Raw genomic sequence first — 25,921 nt, 5'->3', positions numbered from 1 at the left:
GTAATACTCCATTTATTCTTACAGGTACCTTTTACTCATTCACATTCAGTCCCTACCTTCTCTCTCAAATTTGTCTATTCATCACTTCCAGCCCGCTTACTCCAGCTTTGCTCTTTCTTATTCCTTCCTTTCTGGTTTCCCCTTCCTCTGTGTATATGTAGACCACAGCTTCTCCTTTATACTCCTGTCCCATGAGGCAGTATTTCTGCAAGCTGCATTCCTTACTTAACAGGATCTTTTTTTTTTCCTTACCACCATACTAGGAAGGTGAGTCCCAGTGCAATTAGGGATACACATGTCAACAACTGGCTCTCATGAAAACTGCAGAGCTGAAAGTTTGCTGCATCTGTGTTTTATTTTATTTTAAGCAATTCAGTATCTTGTACAAGTTCCTGTGAAAAGTCAGGGTGTCAGTTCTTGTCTTTGAGTTTCATGAACACCTGGAGTTGTTTGAGAGACTGAATTCTGTAGTTGAAGTTCCTGGGTGAATGAATAATGTGCAGTTTAATAAAAGGTGAAGCTACATGGATAGTAACCAAAAATAACAGCACAGAGCAGTTTTCCTGGCCTTCTTCCAGTATAGAGTCAATGGGAATTTCTTCATTGGCTTCAGTGGGATTTTCATCAAGTCTATTGAGAATACTGTACGAAACCCCCACTTCAGACAGCAAGATTTATAATACGCGGTACATAACGTGACATCATAATCATCAGAAAAAAATAGTGGGCTGAAGCCAAAGGCCAGCGACAATCAGCTGTCACGGAAGGCTCAAAGGTTATTCAGGTACTGGGTGACGGTCCTGGGTGCCTGACAAAGGCACCTGGTGGTACAATTTACCCACAAGCTGCTTAGCTGGGATGGGTGCATTTCACAGAGCGCTAGTGCCATTGCAGTATTTCCTCAGGAAAGTCTGGGTGTGATGAGTTCTCCCAATGTGAATTCAAATGGAAGGTGCTTTAGGTGACACAGCACTGCCAGTGACATTGAAAAGATGCCCTTGTTTTCTAGCTTCAATGTTCATGTTCATTAATGGAGACAAACCAAAAGATCTGTCTGAGACATTAGCAACAAATTATTTTCCAAAGCGTTTGCAAGATGCTAAATGTCTTAAGATGTTTGTAGAAGCAGAAGCAAATACTGAAAGCAAAGTAATGAAAATTAAACATTTGCTTGCTCATTCAAGATTAATGATGTCAGGGTTAATCACTGCCATATAAATACCCAAATAAATAAAATAGATTAGGCAAGTATTATCTGAGTATTTGCCTGGCTATCTGGCTTTCTCAGGACCATTAATTATTGACTTTTCAAAACTTGTTTCTAATTGACTTTACATTCACAGTATCATACAATAATTTTTTGAATCACTTATCAAGTTTCTTTCCACCAAATGCATATGTAACACAGAATAATCACCCTCAGATCTGGCGTGCAAGAAATGTGAAGTAAAAATTGAGAAGTTGCGATCAGATCAATTAGTTTAGAAACAGTGCCTCTAAATTATTGCCATATCTTTTCTTGAGAAAAAGTAAGAGTTTAGTGCAGCATCTGTTCTCTAACCTCTTCTACAAGTTGTAAAACAGCATCACCAATGAATAAAACATTTAGCCTGAAAAAAGGGTTAATTACTTTTTTAAAAACAGAAATAGCCAGTGGTTACCATAATTCTCCTACTGAATATTTTGCATAAAGTTTCTTTCATATGAAGCTGAAAGACTAAATGTGGTACTCTCTTCAGAGTGCCTGGAGACGCATACATAACTCGGTGCTATGTTTAACAAAAACATTACATGTACGATAAGTTATATCTGAATATAACTCATATCCTAGTCACTTCTGTATTTAATGTTTAAATAACCTTTCTTTTAGCTTAGAATCTGATGATGCTTTTGAAAGGTTAGACTGCTGCTATTGGACAACTTCTCAGTATACGGAAAAGTGTGCCAAGAAGTTTAAAATATTGCATTAATTGTAAAATGCTGACGCTAGGATCTCAACATGCAAGACATGCTAAAAATCCCTCTTTAAGTGGTGAAAGCGTGCATGTGTTTGCACGTGTATATAAAGGAGTTCATTGCTGCTTTGCAATTGAGAAAAACTGAAGTAGAGACAAAAATAAATTAATTTCCCACAGTCAGACAATGAGTCAGTGACAGAACTGATAAAAGAAACCACCAGTCCCGATGAGATAGACTGAGCAAAGGCTGTGGCTTAGGACTTAACATAACACCGAACGCAACACAGATGCAGATTACTTAAATGCTCTAGTCTGGTCACCCCTTCTGCAGCTAACTTCAGCTGGGACTCATTAATGGAGCGGAAGCTCCTGCTAGCCAAATCTGATGGCTGCTCCTAGCCATCAGCCTGTGTGGTGGTTTAGGATTGGTATCCCCGAGTCACTGAGTCACCTCTCTGCCTGTACCCTGGCCTGTACTGCCCTTTCTGGGTGGGGAACTGGATGATGGGAGAGGGGAGGAGATGGAGGAGGGAAGGAGTGTCAAGGACAAGCCCGTTGCTGCCTGAAGGAGGTTAGTGCCACATGCAACATACTTAAAAACAGCGCAGCAACTATACAATTTCTTTAGTTCTTTTAATTATACAAAACTGCAGTGTTTACTGATCATTACTCAAATTTCATTAAAATAGGAAATCTTATTTCAAACTACAGTGCAGATTTACTGGGCTTTTAAATGACACACTGAAGCATCAGGTACAGTTTTGTAAACAGAGCAGTTCAGATTTTGGCAATGACGAGAAGTAGTTCACACAGCACATCTTTTTGTCTAGCACAGATTTTGCTACAATTCATTTCACAAGGTCTGTAAGAAGTCAGTAATAAAGCACTGGGATGGTGAATTAAAATTGGATTTTGAAGAATGAACTCAGTAACAATTACTACTACCACTGAATTAATTCATATTAATATTTTATTAAAAGAAATTCTCTGCCTCTCTTCTAGCTCCAGGTAACTTCTGTCATGAGGTGCTAAGTGGAAATAGCAGATCTTAATCAGCAGATGCGAGTGTTTCTTGTGGCATAAAATTAAACTGCTCAGATACCATGGTTAGTGGTAACTTACTAAATTTTATTGTTCTGACAAGTGGACTGTGTTTAATAAGAAGCTAAAAAACCTGAACAAGTATCTCTTTTTTCATGAAAAAAACCAGTTTCATTTGCCACTGGGTAGGACCAGGCTATAACTTTACAGTCTGTCCCAGTATAAGTGCTGCTGCAGGCACAGGATTGAATCCTGATTCCTTCCCTTCTCCCAGGGGAGAAGTAAAATACTTCATCCCCTCTTTATGAAGCAGTGCATTTTCTTCTGGGCAGCTAGCTTAGATAACGAGTGGAAATTTGTTTTCCATAGTGCAGAATAAGTTGCAGCAGGACACAGCATACCCTGTCCTCTCCTGCCACAGCTGTGATTACCAGCTGAGTAGAGCTAACCATAACTGGTGACCAGTTTTCTTCTTCTTCTTTGGCGTTGTGTGGCAGCCTTGTGAAAACCAGCGTGGATGCTCCTGCAGGAAGATACTGACTCAGGCCAGCTGAGTGTTATTGAAAGATCTATCAAATTACCGCTCCACGGACTTTGTTGTTTGATTGATACAATGCAAAATTAATTGTTAAAAACCTATTTTCTTTCTTCCCTAACCCAAACAAACATACTGAAAGTTAGTACATAGTAATAGAGAGGTAGGCTTGCTGCCTCCTTTCATACGGCACCAACCCCTGCAGGAAATTATGCTGTCACCCTCTCAGATGTCTTGTCATGCCTTTCACCCATCTCTTCTGCTTTAGCTGCTCGATAACATCTCACCTGTCTTAAGCACTTTGGCTGCAGCCCTTCCTGCCAATTGTGCCTCCTGTTTTTTGTAATTTTCCTCTGCACATAACTTCAGTCTGAATCTCTTCTGTCGTCCTTCAGAGCTGATGTTTTATACATACTATAACTCTTTAAAAAAAAAAAATCTATCCCTGATTGTCTTTCACACTTCTTCACGCACTTCCATTGCCCCTTTAATGTTTTATTCTCACCATATTTATTACAAAATGGCATACAGATGCTCTGGTCCTGCATATATTATTCTGCCCATTCTATTGCTTCTTTATTCCACTAGATTTAATCAAGTATTGCTCCATTATTCATTCATATTTTTCTCTGGTAAAATATAACTTCCTTTGAAAAAGAAATTATCTTGATTTTTTAAATGTCTTGTATCATCCTACTGAAAATTCACCTCTTACTTGATGGAGAATTTTCTTGTTTTGTGAACTTCCTGCAGTTTTTTTCAAACTTTCATGAAAAAAAAAATCCAGTACATCTCAGTAAAAAGAAATGTCCTTTGTGGAAAACAATGTGCCTAATTCAGTAACAGTATTTTATGGCATCTTGTATAGAAAGGTTTCATGTCAATTCGGTAAATAGATGTTGATTAATTGCACATTGTGAAACCATCCCTTTTCCCACAAAGTTTAGATTAAGAATGGCTGCTTGGATCAGCAAATATAATCTCCTACATAGCACAGGTCATACAAATCCCTTCTATTTTGCTTCATATCCACTTTACTTATTGTTGGAATGAGACCATATGCTTTAGAAAAACAGTGCATGTTGTTTTTTAAATTATACAATCTTGGGAAATCTACCACGACATGGCTGTTTGTCCCATGATTAATTAACCTCACTGTTAATAGCGTATGCCTTATTTCTAATCTGAATTTGTATAGCTTCAGCTTTGATAATTAGTTCTTTCTTTTCCTCCTCTTTTTAACATAAAGCCCTTTGACAGAAGTCTTCCTCAGACAGCTGGAAATCTCTTTGTGACTGCCTGGTGTTTTGCAAGTCAGCCCGAGCAGCGATCCCCAAGAACATTTTAGCATTTTCCATTTTGTTACAATAGCTGGATCTTCCAAGCTATTACCTCTCATTGTGCTGAGAGCTGCTGTTTCTGGCAGGATGGAACGGTAGCTCCTCCTCTCCGACCGCCTGAACCTGTGCACTCCTGGTGCCTTCAGTCATCTGAGTGCCAGCGGGTCCCTTGGCTTGGGTGCCTGCCAACCGCCCACCCTGCTCCCTGCCTCCCCTCTCCGTGGCTCTGGGATCGCACATTTCTTTCTGTGTTGAATCTGGACTGGCCAAGCTAAAAGAATGACATTCCCAAAATGAGAACGGTAATGGATGGATTGGTCTCTCCTCATTTGGGGCCAACATCACACCGAAAGCAGTCCTCCGAGAGAGCAGACAGTGGATGGTACAGGCAGTCCACAAGCCTACCTGTAGCTCGGTCTTTGAGCTTCCTTGTAGCTCCTGTAATATGTATGTATACATATGCCCGTGGGATGTATGACTCCTATATATGTTTTTTACATAGATATGTATTATATGCACATACAAGTATATATGTATGTTACATATGCACACATTTACATGCGTATACATGGCAAAATAGCCATTTATGGTAAAAGCAGGTTAAAAACCAGGTTGATTTCTGGGAACAGATCATACTTAAAATCTTTGAGGATTCGTTACTCAGGGAAAGCAGGTACCTTGTGTACTACAGGATCATCATGGCAGAAGCTATAACGGCCCTGTTCTTGTAAACTCTGAAGAGTGGAGAGGTGGCAGGTTGGGAAAGCTGTTGATGCTTCTTTGACTTGCCTTTGATATCATGAACATACAGTAATCACACTTAAAAAATGGAGAAACAAACCTACAACAAACCTTGTCAAAAGGAAACATACACAGATACACATTCCTTATTACTGAATGTCATTTTTTATGTTTATTTTTATAATTAACTACATGACTCCATTGGGAGGGTGTGTGTAAAACAGTAGTTGTAGTAGTAGTAGTATGTAAACATACTACTACAAATACAGTCTTTCTAAATATAGGACAATAAACTCCTGAAAACCACTTTTCCATTAAAAAATAGCTCTAGAAATAGAACTCTAAATTAATAAAAACCCTCATGAAAAGTCTCCTAGTTAGGCAAAAAAGGATAAAACAATTTAAAGGCAAGCACAGTGAAAATGGCAGATTTAACATGAATACATGTGTAGAACTGCTGGAGAATTTTAAGCGATGTTTCCTATTGAAAACCTCTCTGAACTCTCAACTTCATACCTAAGATAATTGAAGGAAAATTAAATTTACCCTTAGGACTGTTTGTAGGAAACTCTTCTAATAAGGTTTGTATTTAGCAGATAATACTGCATTTATGGTGGTCACAGCCTGCCTAATAGAGCTGTAATAGATACATTTTGTATTTAATCAATATCAATGAATAATAGCTTCTCTTTATTAGCTGTAATGCCACTATGGTTAATTTTAGCTTGTACTGTAGGGTTATCTGTATCTTGTTTGACAAAGACTATGATTTTTTTTTAAATAACCCGATATAACTGTTTTTATCAAGGCTCTTTAAAGGTTTAGTGATGGCCTATGATACACCAAGTGTTTACTCTGATTTTGCTTTCAGTGTAAAGCATATTTTCACATGTTGATAGGTATTAAAAGATGCTCAACTAAGTAAAAGCCCATGGACAGATTAAATTTGGCAAATACCCCTGTTCTATGGTCATTATAAATTACAGCTGTTCTTAAATATTTGCAGTATTTTCTCAGATAGCGGTACTGAGTTTGTTTTCTACTGACAATTATGAGAAGCACAGCATTTTATTACTGTGAAATATTTTAGATAATCAAGTTACCGCGTACCCTCCTTGGTTCTTTTTGGCAACTTCGGCCGCTTCCGCTTTCTTGAAGACAAGCTTGAATCATCACCAGATCTCGTTACTTTTTGTATGTCGGGTTCCATCTTCGTGGTTCTGGCTTCTCGGATGCTGGCTGCTGCTGTCAGTGAGAGGCATTCCCCTGCTCTGCTGACGAGGAGTAAGTACCCTGGTAGCCCCAGAAGTCCGCTTGCCATGGCGCTGTGTGGCTGAGCACGTAGACGGGCAGGAGGCTGAACAGGCTTCTGACAGAATTCAAAACCTCCTTGGCTGTCGTCAGAGCCATGTTGAATTTATGGCTGTGAAACGTTTCAAGGTGGATGACTCGGCACAGTCCAACCAGTTGTAGAGCAGCTCTGAGCAAACTTTCTGAAAACTGCAGAAAACCTCAGTAATAGGGAGAGCCTTATTCTAAAAAATCAGAGCAAGTCTTTGCGCATGCCCACAAGCACACTGTGAAATACTGGCATATTTTTAGTACTTTTAAATATAATAATTTATTTTAGCCTGCCAGTGAGATTTTTATCCAAAAGAGCTTTTTTTTCACAGAGTCCTTATTTACACTGACAGTACTGTCTCCAAGAAGAAATACTTTCTTGCATAAGCACTCGTCTGTGGGTATGAGGCATTCACAGGCTGGCCAGGAGTAGCTGCCTTACCTATTGTTGTTGGGTTTTATTCCCTTGATTAAATGGGAGGCAAAGTTTTCTATTTGTTGATTTACCACTCCCTCTTTCTAGAGTAGTGAGGTATCCCTGTCCTGAGAGCGCTTGCACTAGAGATGGAGTCAGTCTGGCAGATCTGGAGATATTAGAGAATACGAGGCTGCTGGAAACCTGCCAGCGTTAGTGTCAGACCCATCCCTCTGTCTGAGTCTCAGCTGATTCTGCTCTGACGGTACGAGAATCAAGACAGCCAAATTTATATTCACAGTTGTAAATTACTGCGGTTCCTATCATCTATCCCTTTGTCTCCAACTTAGCTATAATAATTCATATACATTCTTCTTACAAGAAATTATGCTTAATTTAGTGGAGGATAAAAGAGGCCTTTAAAACAAACTGAGAAAGTCTTTGAGATTTTAGTTTCACAATCAGTTGAAGTGATGCTGTTGCTGGCCTTCTATGCTGGCCTCGCCCAGCTTATGGAAGTCAAGCCTGTGATGTGCTGCTTTTGTGCCTCTTAGATTCATGTTCAAGGCAGTCCTTTGTATGACTGAAATGGCAGTTATCTGACTCACCTCTTGAGCTGATACTATGTACCTTTCCTCGCCATCACTGTTAGAAGCTACCACATCAATGGAAGGAGCAGTATTATCTGGATGAAATGTGAATGTCACAAGAATGAGCTGTATCAGAGCATCTTCTAGTTCTGCATTTTTAGTATTCAGACAACATCGTCGGCAGCAGAAGGCAGGCATCTTCCATAACAGAGCTGTTGCAGTCGAAGCAGAAATGCTGACATGTGTTAGTGACGTTCCAAGGATGTTTAAACTCACATCTCTGTTACCTTTGAACTTGGTTTTGCTCTTTGGTTCAAAGGCAAATCAAAGTTGAAGTTTTTGATTATGATATTGCTGAAACCCCACATCATTTTCAGTGCTCGGTTTACTCTGTAAATGACATAAAACTCATGGCATCAGTAACTAATAAGGCTCCTCTTACTAGATTATTAGAGAACCAGGTAAGTCTGGTGTCATTTTATTTAGAACCCGTAGGAAACAACTTTGCTAAAACACTTTTCATTGAAGACCCGAGGTAGTGTAAGTCAATGTGCTATTAACCCATTTTGCTTAGCTCTGTACTGTACAAGAATGCAGTCTGAGATGAATTAAGATTGAAGAGCTTTGGGTTTAATTCCTTGTTTCGCACAGATTTCCCATGTGACTTTGAGCAAATCACTTACTCTTTTGATTCTGTCTGGAAAACGGAGGGAGCGGGATTTTCGTGCTCACAGGCATACCCTAAGTGTGTCATATACTCAGATACTGGGGTGGCGGAGGTGCTACAGAAGTATGTAAAGCAGACAGATACGTTGCTGCTCCTCAGAGGCAGCTTCAGCAGAGACCAGCATGCTCAGGCTTTCCACAGGACTGTGTGAAGTGAATGTCTTTTCTGCCTCCCCCTTACTCAAAAAAAAAAATTAATTTTTTTTTTTAATGAACAGTAGCTGTACTGAATCTGTATCTTTATTGGTACATATTTGGAAAGTGGTTGCAGCTTGAAGGATAAAGCTATGTGAGGATGTAAGAAAGCAAGACTTTCTTTAATTTGAGTTCTGACAAAAGTGAACACGCCTCACATTCTCCTTCACCTCACTCCCAATTGTTTCCTGCGGCGGCCTCCTAGCATTGAAATCTATTGATGAGAAACACTGATATAGAGACATATTAAGAGATAAATCATCAGTCACAGGGCATCCAAACTGAGCACAGCAGGGAACATAATAACCAAAAATTAAGCCTCTTACTAAGGAAAATAATTCAATGCTAGGTAACTCTTAACAGTAAATTTTAACAATCAAGAAAAGGAATAATTTTACACAAAAAATGGGTGGCTTCCACTTTGTGCTGGGGGATATATAACTAGTTGTTTTACCCAACCAACTCACACAACGATTCTGCCTCCCAATCAGGAGATTTCTCACACCGTTGCACTCTTAATTTTACAGAGCAGTGGATCGCTGCCTCTGTCTCCTTGGGCTGCCTTGCACCACTGCCTCTCCGTGGTGCGCAAGTGTCATAGTAGAAGCGTTAGTTTTGTAGCATAAGCCACTTGACATTAAGACCATTCTCAGTGAGAGTAAAGCCATAATAAAGAAGTGGAACTGTGCATTTATTTGGGGTTTAGATGGACGTTGACACAGCAAGATATATATGGGGAAGAAAAAAATAAGAAAGCATTCTAAGTCTTGCTAATACCAGCTTAAACTGTTGTTAATACAAATGACCCAAACAATGTGTGTAGTTTTCCACTTTTTATTCAGTGGCTTGTGAAAAGCACAGCCTTATGTTCAGCCAAGGTTGTCCTGGAAGGTGTCTTTCTATAGCTCTGATTCCTACACAGTCTTTACTTGTGTGGTGGGAATTTCTGGTATATGCATTTCACAGAGGGAGAGCTGAAGCTTGGAGAGATTTAGTGACTGGTTCAAGACTTGCTTGAAGTCCATGGAAGGACTGCTTTCGACATGGATCGTGCCCCAAGTGACTTGTCTGCTGTACAGGAAGTCTGAACATGGAACTGACCTTACCTCGCCCAGCAGTCTGCTCTTTGAACAAGAACATCCATCCCCTCTCTTTGAAGCCACTCTTTGAACACAAATTTGGCTATCCATCACATTAATTAGGTGGGGTATTTCAGGTTCTTGAAAGGAGTTTTTTGAGCATCTGAAGAAGCTAGTATGGTTTAAATGAAATTTAGGCAGATGGTGCTTGACATGACTTTTGATAGCCTCCTTGTATGCATTGTATTAGTATATATAGCTGAGCTTAGTTTTGCTGTCTATAGTATTAGTAGAAAATAATAGTATCTATTTTCCATGGTTTGGGTCATATTTTATATAGAAGGAGAGTATAAGGATAATATTTTATATTATTGGGAGAGTTATGATTATCTGTTAAACCAGCTGATATAGCTGGAAAAGTGGACAAGCTCTCAAAATAAGAGTCCTAGCAATTAGAAAAGAAAAAGTACCATGAAAATCTTTCTTACTTTTTCCTTCTGAAAATTCCTGAGGCCAAGAAAATGTCTCTTCTATCATGTAAATCATACTTTTCTCACGTAGCCATAGATCATTCCATCTACTCTGTTAACATGTTCATACTTGTTCCGTCTCAAGGCTCTTTTTATTAATCACTATGCACATGTGGGATTGCATGGGTTGAGATATGATCAAAATGGTATGTTAACCTGTGGCATCAAAACAAATATGGGTCATGGAAACAAACCTATATAGCAGGTAACAAATGTATACAACAGCAATTTTACTTCAACAAAATCTTTTAGCTCTGGAATTAATTTTAAATTTTTGTTGCTTGCTTTAACAGAAATGAGCATATTATCCTTATATGGTCTGCTAAGAATTGCAGATCAGTAACTTGTAGATAGCTGAGAAAGTCTTCTTGGGAATGTAATAGCTTCTTGGTTTGAAGGGTGTGTGTGCAATACTGGTGTATTTCTGATGCAGCTGTCAGTGCTTTAGTCATGTGTAGGACTCCCATGGTTGATACTGAAAAAGGCAAATGGGAAAAGGTTATTCTTTCCTTATTATCAAGCTTGAGGGACCTTAACATGTTTATTTCTTTAGCAAGGAAACTGGATTCTAGATCATCCGGCCCATGGCTTCTCAGGTTTTTTTACATTGCAGACCATCTCTTAACAAAATGTCCCATGAGCTAACTCCCTTTTGTGCTCGCTGGTTAGACCCCCGCCTCTGACATTCCCAGGTGCAGAGACATCCCATTTGCTCTCTGACTGCAGGGGAAAATTATGGTGCCTTCGTCCACCAAGCATCTTTACTTGGCCTTGCTGATGCGGAGGAGATACAGCCATATGCAACACAGCTGTGAGCTCCTGTAATGGCAGCTGGTTTGAGTTGGATGGTGGTTAAGGGTACCTAAAAGTTGAACAAAAGGGGCTCAAGAATATGGAGGCAATCACTCAGAAGAACAACCTGAGCATCTGCTGAAAAGCTTGCTGCCATCTCTTTAAACTCGCTCTTATTGCTGTTAAAATCCAGCACTCACCTTCAGTACGCCCTGTGATACTCCCCTGCGTGTTGCACTGTGTATCTAAATGAAAGACAAATATCTCACCAACACTTTCTCACAGGTACTAGAGCTTCTTCCAGAAGGCTGCCTTGTCTTTTCATACTTAGCATTGGCGTTAAGGTTAGTAATCAGGCTATAGCCTAATGACTAAGCATTCTCTCTCTGGTACTCTTTTTCCCTCTGATGTTTTTAGTAAATATTAGTAATCGTATTTGTACCTGTATAAATCCTATTTTGGCAAACTGGAGGCATGCTGGTGAGTGCTAGACCTCGCTGACCCAAAGTACGCTGTCTGCATGCGACAGCGGTGACTGCAGTGTCAAGAGTCACAGATTTCATTTTGCTGAAGGAATGCTAACTTACATTATTTTGTGTGAGATTACAAAGAACGATTGGGATATTTTATTACACTGTCAATCAGCCAGTAGCCTAGCTTTCATCTGAGTACTGAGCCCTCTCCCCTCTTCCCCCTCAAACAAAGCAAACAGAAAGCCACACAGATTTTGAAGGTGTTTATCATGAAATGTATGGAGCATGGTGACACCTTTAAATAGAACAGAAAACACATGCCAAATCAGTTCTATTGTGAAGTAAAGAGAGCAGGTGGGTTTCATGAATATATATGTGTATTTACTGGGCATGGCAGATTTTTCTAAAAATGATGAGAGTAAATCACTACAAAATAGGTGGCAATTGAATGAATTTCTTTAGAACAGAAGTTTTTATTGGAGAAACATAATAATTAGTTTCCTCTACCCATAGCTGCAGACACCGACTGTTCTGCTAATGAAAGATACTGCAGATATCGGCTGCAAAAGAATACAGAAAAATTACAGACGCTGACAAAAGGCTGTATTTTTCATTTACTAACTTTTCTTCCCTGAATATTCCCTTGAGTTACCTTGTTTTGTTTACAAGAGATTCTGGGGGCGGGGGAGGGTGGCGCATGGCATCCATGGGCAATTACTTTACATACTCATTTCAATCATAATCCATTCAGAATGATAAAAATGAAATCAAATGTAATTTATAATCTAGAACATTGCAGCTAGAGCTTTTTAAATATTACAGCTGCAATGTGATTTGACATAATCCCTTACAATCATTCAGGCTCAAAACACATTTATCCATAAGTGACAATTACATCTTCATTTTTTCTTCTGAAAATTTGGTATGTTATTATGGTTTGGGGGGTGATCTTATGTAAGTAATGATTGCTGGTTGCACACAAAGCTGTTTATTCTCAGACCTATACCTATTCTGGCCCTGTTCCATGGACTGTCATTTGCTTAATGCTGCTAATCAATATGAAATAACATGCCACTGTTAGACAGTTGAAAAGAAAAACTTCAAATGGAGCTTAGCCCGTTGTAATGGCTGTCTTGTTAATGCCATCGTCATTTGCTCTAAAATGACACTAAACAGTAATTCCAGTATGTAAGTATTACGATATGAGTGGCATTTCATTCTGTGTTTAGAAATCCCAAACCAGCATGAGATGATTGTGTATCCCGCCGCCACACAGGGAGAGGAATCCCTCTAAACCTGATGCGGAGTGTAATTTCTTAGTGATTGATTTGTTTTATTTCCAAAAAGCCAATTGTGACAGAATCCCAGTAGCCCGATGCTGAAGTACATCTGTAGCACATTTCTGAGCAAGCTGCTGCCAATCCAGTTTCTGTTTTGTCCACAGAAGCTGATCTCTTCTGTGTGGTTAATTGCCATTATCTTTTCTTTATCTCTTACAATCAGCAATGTCTAGTTGCTTTTTCATGATTTTGTACAACACTGCAACATTATTCACTTTGGCAAAGAACAGTCTGGGTGTGCTGAGTCCAAAGCTGACGGTTGTTGGAAAGCCTCTGATTTCAGCAGGCTCTGGATCATGCGTGAGCGTCTGTCTGTTCGCGCTTTACATCACGGGCTGAAAGGCCTGGTTGCTTCTGGTGGCAGCTTCCTCGCCCTCCTTCTGAAAGCAGCCTCATTTCAGGTCCGGTGTGCTGCTTAGAGTTGTGTGATAATGGGAAATTCCCTCTTTGAGGTTTTAGATTTGACTTAGTGAATATTGAGGCAAATTCTCTCTCCCTCCTCCCCCTTTGACGGTGACTTCTGCAGGAAGAAAAATGTTTTGCATTTTCTTTGGGGGGGGGGGGAGGATTGACCTTCTTCATGGAGTGAGTCATCGCTTTCAGGGACGGAGCAGAGGATCAGAGCTCCCCAGCTGGTTTTGAAAATGCCAATATTGATGCAATGAGGAAAAGTCCAGTAGAGAAGAAGGAAAGCAGAAACTACAAAGCTGGGAAAATACCAAGCAGTAAGTACTTGATACTAGGTAAAAATGGAATATTCTTGGTATTGCCAGCCTCAAGAGATTAAAAATCTTGAGTCGGATATTCCAAAACAATCATCTGTTTTTCTGAAAAGACCAAGTTCTTGTTCTGTTCTTTGAAGTTTCAGATTTCTGCTGCTCCTTCTAGCATATCAGAGACATACCTTTAATATTTTTAGATACTTTGAGAGGTGGTCCTGGGGTGCTGCAGCTGGTCTCATCTTTTACATCTGCTGATCTGAATGGTTCTGCTTTCCAGAGTCCAAATCAGACCTGTTCCCTTGGGCATTACATGACATCTGCACAGCCCCAAGACTCTGGGACAGTTTTGCCCTATTAATTCTGTCCCAGCCTCTTCCTCAGCTCTGCCCTTCAGCCTGTTCTAGTGTCACTTTTCTGACCCTCACCTCCTCAAACCACACTCCGCTTTCTCTCTGCAGGTCAGGAAGGCTTTTCCCCTAAGCCCTTCCTCCTCAGAGCCTACAACCGTCTGCCAGTTCTGTCCTTCATACTCATCTCTAACTGTCTTTGGGTTTTGTCTCCAGACTTAGCAAGGTCAGCTACAGAAGGGGTCCTTTTTTTCCTGCCTTTTTCTGGCCTGTTCTTAAAAGAGAGCTTAGGAATAAAGAGCTTTACCTACTGCTTTTGGCTGTTGACAAAGAGTGGAGTAGAGCTGATGCGCTGCTTGTCCCAGGAGGTATGGAGAAGTGGGGCAGGCAGACAAAAGGAAGGCTTAAGAAGACATGAATAGAGCTGCAGAGTAGCTAACCATACAAAGAAGGAATGGGAAATATCTGATGTGTCTTTTGGATTCAAGTTCACACTGGCCAGCAGAACTCTGTTTACAGGGGTGAAAAATAAGAGACCCTGACAGGAGATAGTCAAGACAAGAGCCAGGCTTTCTGTACTTAAAAGTCTGAGATGGGCCCTGAGCTAGTATTGCTGTGTCAAGCAAGGAAAAAGTAAAAAGGGGAAAAGATCCTGAAAAGTGTACAGAATTGTGTTACTGTATTCTATAACACAAGACCATTCCAAACGTAGTTGTTTCAAAACAAAACGTTCAGATAAAATCATAATAAGATCAGTCTAAATTTGGAAGCTGCTTAACTTCGATGGAACTATATGTTCTGATTAGATCCCCCTGTCCAACTCTATACTTAATTAATTCGATAATATTGACACTAATTTTATTTCTTTCTTTTAATCAGTTGGCCTTATTGCTGCTTCCTGCTTCATGTTTGTTGGTGAGTAAGTGTATTTTTTGCAGAATGTAGCACAGCAGAAGACTAAGAATGACTGAATAGGAAAGGAGACAGAAATAAATGTCACCTGGTAATGTAACCCATGATTTCTGGCTTCCCACATGGTGTGCTTAACTTTCTAATTTGATCATATTTTTATGTTTTGAATATTGTATGAAGTGGTTTACCTAAAAATAGAATGAGAGCTAAATTAAGTGGAAGTATCATATCATTTGAACTAGTTCAGTCTGAAGACTCTCAGTTTTAGCTGATGGCATAGTTGGGTTTTGTTATTTTAAAATTCTTTCTGTATGAGAGAAAGACAAGAGAGTTGGGCTTAAATGATTTGGTAAAAATCCTAAGTAAGTTAAAAAAAAAAGCAGCAGGTCTCTGTGACGGGATGTAGCTGGTAGAACCATGTCCTCATAAGTTGTCACTATAAATTGAAGATGCTGGTTCAAATGACTTAGGTGTTTTGTGCAAACGATCTGTAGAACTGTAATTGTGCAAGTGTGTAATTTGACTGTGTCTGGAAGACATTGAAAATTGACTATTTTAAGTGCAAATATAATAATTTAATGCATTTCTTTATGTGTATACAAATGGATGTCACCTTGAGGATTGTATGCTATACGCCAAACGTAAGAGGTCAGGTGCTGAAACAGGTAGCCATTGTGAAACACTTCTGACCAGGATATCGGGAAGGCTAAATGAATCTGTACAAACGCGCTCTTGCTCCCTTCTCTTGGAAGGTGTAGAGACGCCTGTGTCTTTGCTTTCTTGCTAGGGTAGTATATCACATTTTCTCTTGTTTCTTCCTATGTTTCAAAATCAATATTCTCTCCACAGTTTCAGTTTTCTTATCTGCTGTATCTTATCTGCTGTCTTCTGTGGAGCTGGACAACAAATTCAGTCCTGACCAGTATTTACAATGCAGAATTTTTTAACAATATAGTTTTGGATGAGTATTCAACAATAGCTGCATGTCATTTTAATGAGTGAGTTTCAGGGTTGTCAGTTTAGTTTAAGAAAACCTAAAGCACTGACTTGCTTTATATTATTTCATAATACCATAGTGACAAATACCTACAAAAGGCCATTTGGAAGGATTTTATTTGCGTTTTGTGTTGGTGTTATCCACTAGAGAAGCCCTAACTACTGCACCTGAGACCTGTTACAATAGGTGCTGTATAATCACTCCAAAAAAGGCAACACAGAGAAGACAAAGGAATGTTATTTTCATTGTTTTATGGATGGAAAGACAGGCACAAAGAGATTGTGGATTATTCTGGGTCATGCAAGAAATATATTGTGGAGTTTGGAAATAGTCTGAGACGTCCTGAATTATAGCTCAGTGGCTCAAACCATCAGTCTTTGGTCATTTTTAATAAAAATAGCAATGTTAATATCAAGTTGAATTCATGTCATCGTTCTCCCAAAAATATTTAAGAGAAAACTCAGACAGAGAATGTATATTAAAGCAAGAACAGAAGCAGAAAGCAGCAGGGAATTATATGCTCGGTCTTAAAATACAGAGGCCTCGTTTTTAGAAAATACTTCTAATTCATCACAGGTACAGAATTCTGCTCTTTGTATATGCAACGTTTGTTTAGTACGCAGTGAACGTAAAGGCCTTTTTTATATGTCTTCAAAAGCAGCACTCCATTGCTTTTCTGCTAGTTCCTGTGTTGTGTCATTTGGGATGCAAGACGCGTGTGGGCAGCTGGGTGCATTGGAAGAGGTGCCCACAACAGCAGAGTTCATGCAGATGCCACGTATGGAAGTGTTTTAGTTGAGTCAGCACAGGACTGAAACTGGGCTAATAAGCTCTACTCACAGGCTCATTTATTAGCTTGGGCACAGCATCACACTGATAGGGCTTTTGGAGTTGAATCTCCACAACAGTGTTCAGCAGGTGCTGATGCCAGTGAGGACATCTCTGCACTGTGCTTCATTGCGCAGAGCAGACCCAGTTATGGTTTCTTCTCAGCCCATGCCTCGGGTGGGTGACAGAGAGACCAGTATCTTCTGAGAGGCTAGGTCTGGTTTGGCAGTAAGCTTCTCAGTCTTGAATTATTGTAGGTCTCCTAGTTTTGAAGAGGTGCTGAGTACCTACATCTTCAACTGAAGACAATAACGATGCAGGTGCTCAGAGCACCGCAAAACAGTTTATTCATTTAAACGGTTCTTGCCAATTTTTAGCACTCAGCTTCCCAGGACTGCCTTCCTAGCATGTCTAGACTTATTCACAATCCACGCCTTTGAAGATCATTAACACTACTGACTAGACGTGTGGGATTAGAGGTGGGTATTTAATGAGAGCGCTTTTGTTTCTCCATGCCTTTTGGGGGCTGGGATGAAACATGATTTAGAAACTTGTATTTTGGAAGATGATATATGTAAAACCGGTCTCTCTGCATACATCGGGGGTTGTTTGAAGAACAAATGACTTCCGTCTGTATGCTCAAGTATATGACAAATTAAACAGAAAGTGCCACCTTGCTTTAATGTGTTTTGGCTGACTAATAGCTGACTAAATGTATACGAGCAAATAACTTGGGACCTCACTATTTATGTTTTTTTAGAACTAGTTTAATAAAATATGCATTTAAACTGTTTGTATCTAACAGTTTTCTCTCTGGTTTTGGGATTAAGCCAGCTAAATCTGCCTTAAGATTTATTAAAATTGGGTTGACTAACTCAAGAATGCCAATTTTGAAATGATCTGGAGTTGATACTTCAGATGTGGCTGAATCACGATTAGGACAATTTCTTTATGGACAATGGGGTCTCATGCTTTTGTAAAAGCACAAGGAGCAAGAACCAAGCAGTAGGGAGCAGAGATGCTGAAAGATGGTTCTATCAGAAGACTTCATTTAACCTGTGCCATTCAGGAGAGAAGGCTGAAGACTTCCAGTCCTTCCAGACTGATTCTGTTGTACCTTGCTTTTCAAAAATAGAGATGTTTTTTGAAAAGAGAGCTGTTAGTGAAAAATTCTCTTGACCATTTTCTAGATCGATTTCTTTGAAACTTATTTTCAGAATGTATCTCCTGTCTTACTTGTCATTGGGAGAGTCCATATTGGTGAAATACTACCTATGCTACTTCAACACAGGAAGACATAGCTGGCAGCTGTCAGATAAATTTAAAGACTTTTTTCTTTTTTCATAAATGGGACAAATTTATGGCCTCTGCCCCTACTGTTTTCAAACAGCTATTCTGGAGGTTCCGGACTGACCGTGTTTGGGTCTCATTTGAGCTTCTACACAGTGAATAAGATATGGAGCAACCTATGATAAAATTTTAATGAGCAGTAGTCATACTATCCACAGGCATAGATCACACGGCCCACGTTAGTGGTTAGAACTACACACATCTAAAACAGATGCCTTTTTCATCATTGTCTCTGCGTTACTCTTCTCCGGGGATATAAAATAGCATTTACGAATCCTCCCAAGGGTGCATTCATGGAGCAGATAAGACAATTTCTTCAGCTAGATTGTAGCTGTAATTCTTTTCAATTGTAATTGCCGGCTGGAGAGGTGCCTGCAGGCCAGAGGGATGCTGTTCTTTACATTAGTTTCTTTGAAAAGAAAAGGAAATATAAACCTGGTGATTGTTTCTAAGATTTTTTTTTTCCAGGTTGTCACCGTGTGAACTCAAAAAGACCAAGGCATCTTAGTAAAATGGAAAATAAATAATAATAAAAATGCCACAGCTTACTCCTGTGACAGTCTCTTTAGGGCTACATATTTGTGTTGGGAAAGCTGTCCCACATTTGGAAGCCTGTGTTGCAGTCAACTGCTTCTCATCACAGTGTGCTCTAAGTGAGAAGATAGCAGTCTTTTTCCCTTAACTGCTCCTTTATTTCTGTGTTGCTTTGTTTTTATGGTGAAGAATGAAATGTTCTCTCTCCAAACATTCTGACATTTGGCAGGGACTGGGGAAGGAAGTGCCATGCCAAAGCAAATCCCTGTGCAAAAGCTGCAGAGGACGTATTCTTTTTACGTTTTGTCCTGAGAAAATCTATGAGATGGAGTCATGCTGCAAGTGCTGTTCCAAAAGGTGGCCATTTGCGTAATGACAAATGGTATAAAATAAATTAATGTTGTGTAATTTAACAATACTTGACTTAGCAAAACTGTGTTGTGCCAGATCTGCACTGCTGTAAGTTGACTTGATGCAGGTGCAAAGATCTGTGCCAGTCCTAAGGCAGAACTGAGACCAATGAAAGTTTAGTAAAAATCTTGCCAAGCATAATAGTTATTAATTTTGCACTTGCTAAGTGATAGCTCCGTAGCTTATTGCTGTGTCACACTGTTTTCGAGCAATCTACGCTGGAAGATAATTAGTTGCAAGCTGTAGGACTTGGATTGAAGAGCACTTTGTGATGTTGAATATTGAAGGGGGAAGGGCAGGACTGGTGTGTAGCCACACAACAGCTCGAGAGGACCATGTCCTGAAGTGAGAGATTGAAAATCCCAACGGCTTTTCATGTTGTAAATCACAGCGTCTGGTTTCTGGGCTGTACCTGTGCAGTTCCCCAGATCACTGAAATGGTTTTGGGTTAGATGTAGTACTCGGTGGGTGAATTTATGTTGACTGTGCAAGGAGCTGATCAAAACTTTCCCTTCTGGTCTTGCAGTGTGAAAGGATGCAAGACTCTTTCAGAAGTCCAAAGAGAAGCCCAGAATTAGGCTACTTAATCAATGGCACGTTTCCAAGAAAACCAAGTATTTGTCTTTCCCATTGCAGTTAGTGAGTACTTTTGGCAATCTGCCCAATTTAAATTTGGGTTTAGAAATATTTACACAGGTTTCTATTTTTAATAATCTTCATCTTTGTTCTTGTAACAACTTTTATATTAACTGCAAAAAGCCCAGAGCTTTTGAGATCAGTTAAAAACTGCTGATTTGACAAAAACTGTTTTCTCCATAAAGCTGCATAATGTGAGTGTGGCTAAATCCAGTGGCCTCATCCTGAAATGAGAAACAGTAGATTGCACATGGCATATCCATTTCACTCAAAGCCTGATGCAGCCAGCCTTGGGCTCATTAATCCACAAATACATTTTCCCCGAAAAATGAGTCTATGTAAATTTTAGAACTCAGAAGTACAATTCAGCTCTGAAAACAGCCTGAGCAGTTTGACAAATTCACATGAGTAGTTTGAGGAATGAGGTGAGTCGTCATTCCTCAGAGAAGAGGGGTTTTCTATACGAATAAATTGCAGTGGTGTTTTGATTTTTCACGAAAATTAGCAGTCACGTTGTTTCAAATACAAGAAACTTCATCAGCAGAGTTGGTGCTGCGAAATGAGTGTGAATTTAGCTTGCGTAACGGTTCTTGATATTCCAGAATGAGGATTTTTTACACCTGACAATATGGAATTGTTTCAGTTGCCTGTTGACTGTAAGACATGTTTATTTGCATGACCCAAAAGCAGTGGGTTGGTTGCTGAGTTTAGTCTGGATTCTGAAAGACCCATGAGTGAAAAAGACTGATTAGAGGAAGACCTGGAGAATTAAGAAATGTACAATGACTGTGAAACGTGCTGCTTTTTTATTGACTTTTCTCTCAAGTTATTTTACATAATTCAGAACTGGATTGCCTTTAGCTGTCAATGCCTTTAGCCAAGCCCTCCCCCTCAAGAAACGATGCTGTTGTACACACTGTTAACTAGTGTTCAGTTGGCTCAACAGTTGTATGGGTGACACTTTAAAAGGTGCAGAAAGCGTTGGTGATACACTGGGAGGAGTAGATCCCGTCTTACAAGGTAGCGGGTGGGACACGGGTTCCGAGAACCATCTTGAAATATGACATGAAATTGAGATCCTGGTCTCAATTATATCAATCTGCTATTGTAAGAAAAGTCAAAGTTCGAGATGAGGTAATTGCTTTCTTTAGTTTACACTCCGCGTGTATTGCAAAACTGATGAGGAGACAAGGAAATGAGAAAGATAAAGAATAAAAATATGAAACCAAATAAAAATAACTTAACATGAAATTGTAGACTCTAAATTTTCAAGGAAAAGCATAGCTACAGTCACCAATCCCCATTGCTTTCACTGTGGGCTAAAGCAAATGGAATGGATAAATGCCATACTGCTCTTTGGAGAATGTTAAGATTTTTATGTCAGTTGGATGTGAGGGGAAAGCAAAAAAAGTCTCTACCCATTTATACCAGCAGACAATGAAAAATGATTCTCCTTCAAATAGATAACAACCTTACCTCATCCCAGCAATACCTAAAATGGTCTGGAATGGCTTTTCATTATCTAGCTTACACATCTGAAAAATGAAAGGCAAGAAGAATAGAAACAGGAAACCAGTTCCTTTTGATGGATGCAGTTTCACTTCTAACGGCACTCTTGAAATTCACATTCTCAGACACATTTGCCCAATAATTTTCAGAGCAAAGTCCTTGGGGGGATTTCCCAAATGACTGCTACATGCATTAAGAGGAACTAGTGCTTTTCTCCCTCTTCTCTTTCCTGAGGTATATATTTGTGTGCAGAATGCTTTGCCCAGATCTTTAGATCCTAGATAGGCAAATACATACCATAGCTGAAATTTGCCCTGCAGCGATGCTCATCTCTGTGCAAACTGCCAGCACAGCGCCTTATGTTGTGTAGGCCAATTTTTGGTCCTTAATGTGGTTCTTCTGTTGTACATAAGAATTTATGTAGATCGTTCCACTGGGGTAAATTTTCTTTATTTGCAAACAGAAAAGATTCTAATTCCATTCCCAACGCAATTGCAAGCCATGCTTAAGAAATGCTTCATCACATACTCCTTTTATAGTTCATAAAATACTTATGTCATCTTATCTTTCCTTTCATTATTTCTGCCTTGAATTGAACGTATGGCTGTGGCTTGGCACTGCCAGTCTCCCAGGTTTTGATGACAGGCAGTCTGATGGAATGGAGATATGAGGTTCTTGGGAGAGGCTTCTTTCTACAATACAGACTCCAAACTAATGGATTACAAATGTGACGCCCATCTACAAGAGGAAGGAGGATACAGGGAACTACAGGCCTGTCAGCCTGACCTCGGTGCCAGGGAAGGTCATGGAGCAGATCATCCTGAGTGCCATCATGCGGCACATAGAGGACAACCAGGCCATCAGGCCCAGTCAGCATGGGTTTATGAAAGGGAGGTCCTGCTTGACTAACCTGGTCTCCTTCTATGACAAGGTGACCCACTTAGTGGATGAGGGAAAGGCTGTGGATGTTGTCTACCTGGACTTTAGTAAGGCCTTTGGCACTGTCTCCCACAGCATTCTCCTGCAGAAGCTGGCTGCTCACGGCTTGGATGGGTGCACTCTGCGCTGGGTTAAAAACTGGCTGGACGGCCGAGCCCAGAGAGTGGTGGTGAATGGAGTCAAATCCAGTTGGCGGCCGGTCATGAGTGGTGTTCCCCAGGACTCGGTACTGGGGCCAGTTCTGTTTAATATCTTTATCAATGATCTGGATGAGGGGATCGAGTGCACCCTCAGTAAGTTTGCAGATGACACCAAGCTGGGTGGGAGTGTCGATCTGCTGGAGGATAGGAAGGCTCTGCCGAGGGACCTAGACAGGCTGGATCGATGGGCTGAGGCCAAGTGTATGAGGTTCAACAAGGCCCAGTGCTGGGTCCTGCACTTGGGTCACAACAACCCCATGCAACGCTACAGGCTTAGGGAGGACTGGCTGGAGAGCTGCCTGGCTGAAAAGGACCTGGGGGTGTTGGCTGACAGCTGCCTGAACATGAGCCAGCAGTGTGCGCAGGTGGCCAAGAGGGCCAATGGCATCCTGGCTTGTATCAAGAACAGGGTGGCCAGCAGGGATAGGGAAGTGATCATCCCCCTGTACTTGGCACTGGTGAGGCCTCACCTCAAGTACTGTGTTCAGCTTTGGGCCCCTCACTCCAAGAAGGGCATCAAGGTGCTGGAGTGTGTCCAGAGAAGGGCAACGAAGTTGGTGAAGGGTCTGGAGCACAAGTCTGGTGAGGAGGGGCTGAGGGAGCTGGGGTTGTTTAACCTGGGGAAAAGGAGGCTGAGGGGAGACCTTATTGCTCTCTACAACTACCTGAAAGGAGGCTGGAGCCAGGTGGGGGTCGGTCTCTTCTCCCAGGTAACTGGTACAGGCTGCCCAGGGAAGTGGTTGAGTCCCCATCCCTGGAGGTATTTAAAAGACAGGTAGATGTGGTGCTCAAGGACATGGTTTAGTGGTGGACTTGGCAGTGATAGGTTAATGGTTGGACTCGATGATCTTAAAGATCTCTTCCAACCTAAACGATTCTATGATTATTACTCAGAAATTGTCTAAATAGCCCCGTGGCTTCTCTGACACTGGTCAAAATCCAGTGGAAATACATGTCCGCTCTGTGGGGATAAAAGGGGCAGTCAGGGCTATTCTTCAGCTCTGGGTGCATCCCAGCAACATGCTGTCTCTATTGGATGAAAGAGGAGGATGGGAAAATAACAAAATTAAAAACTTGCTAATAAATTATGTAAATCTTTTGGTCTACGAGAATAGCAAATGCGTAAGATTTTAGTTTGTTTTCCTCCATACTCCTTTTATGCCCATCATGGAACTGGAAAGCATAAAGGGCAGAGACCCTGCTGTACTGTGTCTGCAGATCATTTAGCAGAAGTGGACCTTGTTCTTGTTTAGGAGCTGGGAGTTCCTTTGAGCACTAAAACTTAAAATTATTGTTAGTTTTATTGACTTAAGACACAAGCCTTTAACATATTCTCTGTTCCTCCATTCAAACTTAATTATTTAAATGCCTAACTTGTTTACAGCTTACAAAACCATTGTTTTGGGAACATTTTATTGAATAATAGGGCAAAACAGAGAAGAAGTTTATTTAAAACTGGAAGATTTGGACTGCATCCAACTTCTGAGCTTAGCTTGCTTGCTTGGAGAGAGGATCAGCAATAATATGCTTCAGGGTAAAATACTGTGACTTAACTGCATCTGTTGTGTGACTGATGGTGCTATAAGGTTTGACAAACATTGGCTCATTGTCCTTTATTTCTTTTAATGCCTCATGTATTTTTTAAATAATATTAACAAATGATAATAACTGGAAGTTCATGGACCGCTTTTGTGAAGGCTGTAAGATACCAGTGACATATGTGCATATGTTTAAGGAATGGTCTGGAAATCTTGAAATGATCTGAAATGGTGAGGAAAATGCTGATATCAGGAGTTTGGATTTGATCTGTGAAAGATATAAATAGTGACTCGGTGTCCCCATTGTTATTGCAATAGCAGAGTGTGCTAGATGTTGCTGCGTTAAATATTTACAAATGATGCATACATAAAAACAAAACCCAAAGTGGAGTACATTGGCACTAACCATTCAAGCCCAAATTATTGTTCAAACACATAAAGCTGTTGCAATTCATATCGCCTTTAGTATGTTTATTTAATCTTAATGTTGTATATGTGGATCTGAGGCAACTTTTAGCTTTTGAATCAGCAGTACCATTAGGCATTTTATAGGCTTCTAAGGTCTTCTGCATTCCTTTACCAAGCTGTTTTGTGTGCCCGCGCCTCCTGCTTTGCTGCCTGTGTTTGATGTGAATGGTACTATGAGAGAAGAGCATGAACTGCATATGCTGAATAGTGGGCTTAATGTTATAGTGGGTGTTATAATAGAGAGCAGGCTATTAAGAGAGTCTGGACTAGGTATGCTGAAAAAGCAGAACAACGAGAAAACGCACAAGACACGAATGGTGATGTTTCCATGGAATCATCTGGACTGAAAATTACAGATTTGATCCGCAGAGGTAAAGGATTCAAATACTTACCAATGTTAAATGTCTCCAATCCTGCAGATGCATATACCTCCCAAGCCTTCCAGATCATGAGAAGGTCCTTAAACTTTCGATGACAGCTGGAACCTGCGAACACCTGGAGCAGTTCTGTTGTATTTTGTGGATGCTGTTGAGGATGGCAAGAAAATTTCTTCACTTCTACCGGTATGTAGCAAAGTGCTTTATTTTGCAGTCTTTCTGTGCTGGCAGAGAGAGATCATTAGGGACAAATGACATATTTCATTTATCTCAGACAAGCTATTTACAAGCTTTTCCAGGGTTTCCTATGAATCTTACCCTTCCCCACAAATAAACAATGCTGGAGTTCTGGCAGTGTTTTAAATTTGAAGAGAATTGGGATCCAACAGAGGCTGCAATCCATGGGACAGTAGTTAATATAGCAATTTCTATAGCAACCTTCAGCTTCTATTAGTCTCCATGGGTGCACAAAGTCTCTAATGGTAGAAGCCTAGGGAGACCTGGCTTTGAAGTGTATCATCTGGGAAGTGACCATAAAAAGGATACATTCCTCAGTTTCACCACTTGCAAAACTTCCATTCTTAGGCTCCAAAAAGCACAGTTATTGCCAACATGACAGACATTAGGAGGCAAAACCACAGGCATACTGATCTATAGGAGAGTAATGCAAAAGGTCCACAAAGAATACTGACCTTGTTTGCAAGTAATGGAGAAGGTCAGTGCCAAAAGCAGCTCAAGTTAAGAGTTACAGCTGGAAAAAACAGGCAGAGAATATGCTGACTGTTGTTTTACACTGCTTAGCTAAGAAGCTGGGAGTGACTGAGGATCACTTCCCAACACAATTGCAAGAATAAATGCTGTGGCCACAGGTGGTAGTATAAATTCCACATCAGTGACGGTAAATTAAGTCTTCTGCCCTGACTGTATACCTGAAAATCATGAGGATCAAGGAGTCAAGGCACTACAATTCAAAAATAAATAAGCACTACCACGTTTCCACCTAATGCAGGCTGAAAACCCATCCATTACTGAAAGTTACTGTCGTAAGATTGTTCTG

At 40.3% G+C, this 25,921-nt stretch overlaps 1 long non-coding RNA gene across 1 annotated transcript in view; it reads left to right on the top strand.

Annotated features, from left to right (window-relative positions):
* Positions 1-25,921, top strand: part of LOC148051059 (uncharacterized) — a 535,993-nt gene that overhangs the window by 5,618 nt on the left and 504,454 nt on the right. The window contains exon 2 of the long non-coding RNA XR_015700440.1: positions 24,907-25,050. This is a non-coding gene — a long non-coding RNA (uncharacterized LOC148051059). The remainder of the gene's footprint in view (positions 1-24,906; positions 25,051-25,921) is intronic.

The sequence above is a fragment of the Nipponia nippon genome, unplaced genomic scaffold (assembly GCF_047370975.1).
Source record: "Nipponia nippon isolate SJK-2023a ecotype South Korea unplaced genomic scaffold, ASM4737097v1 scaffold_7, whole genome shotgun sequence".
Taxonomy (NCBI): Eukaryota; Metazoa; Chordata; class Aves; order Pelecaniformes; family Threskiornithidae; genus Nipponia; species Nipponia nippon.
This window is presented reverse-complemented; position numbering and strand designations above follow the sequence as displayed.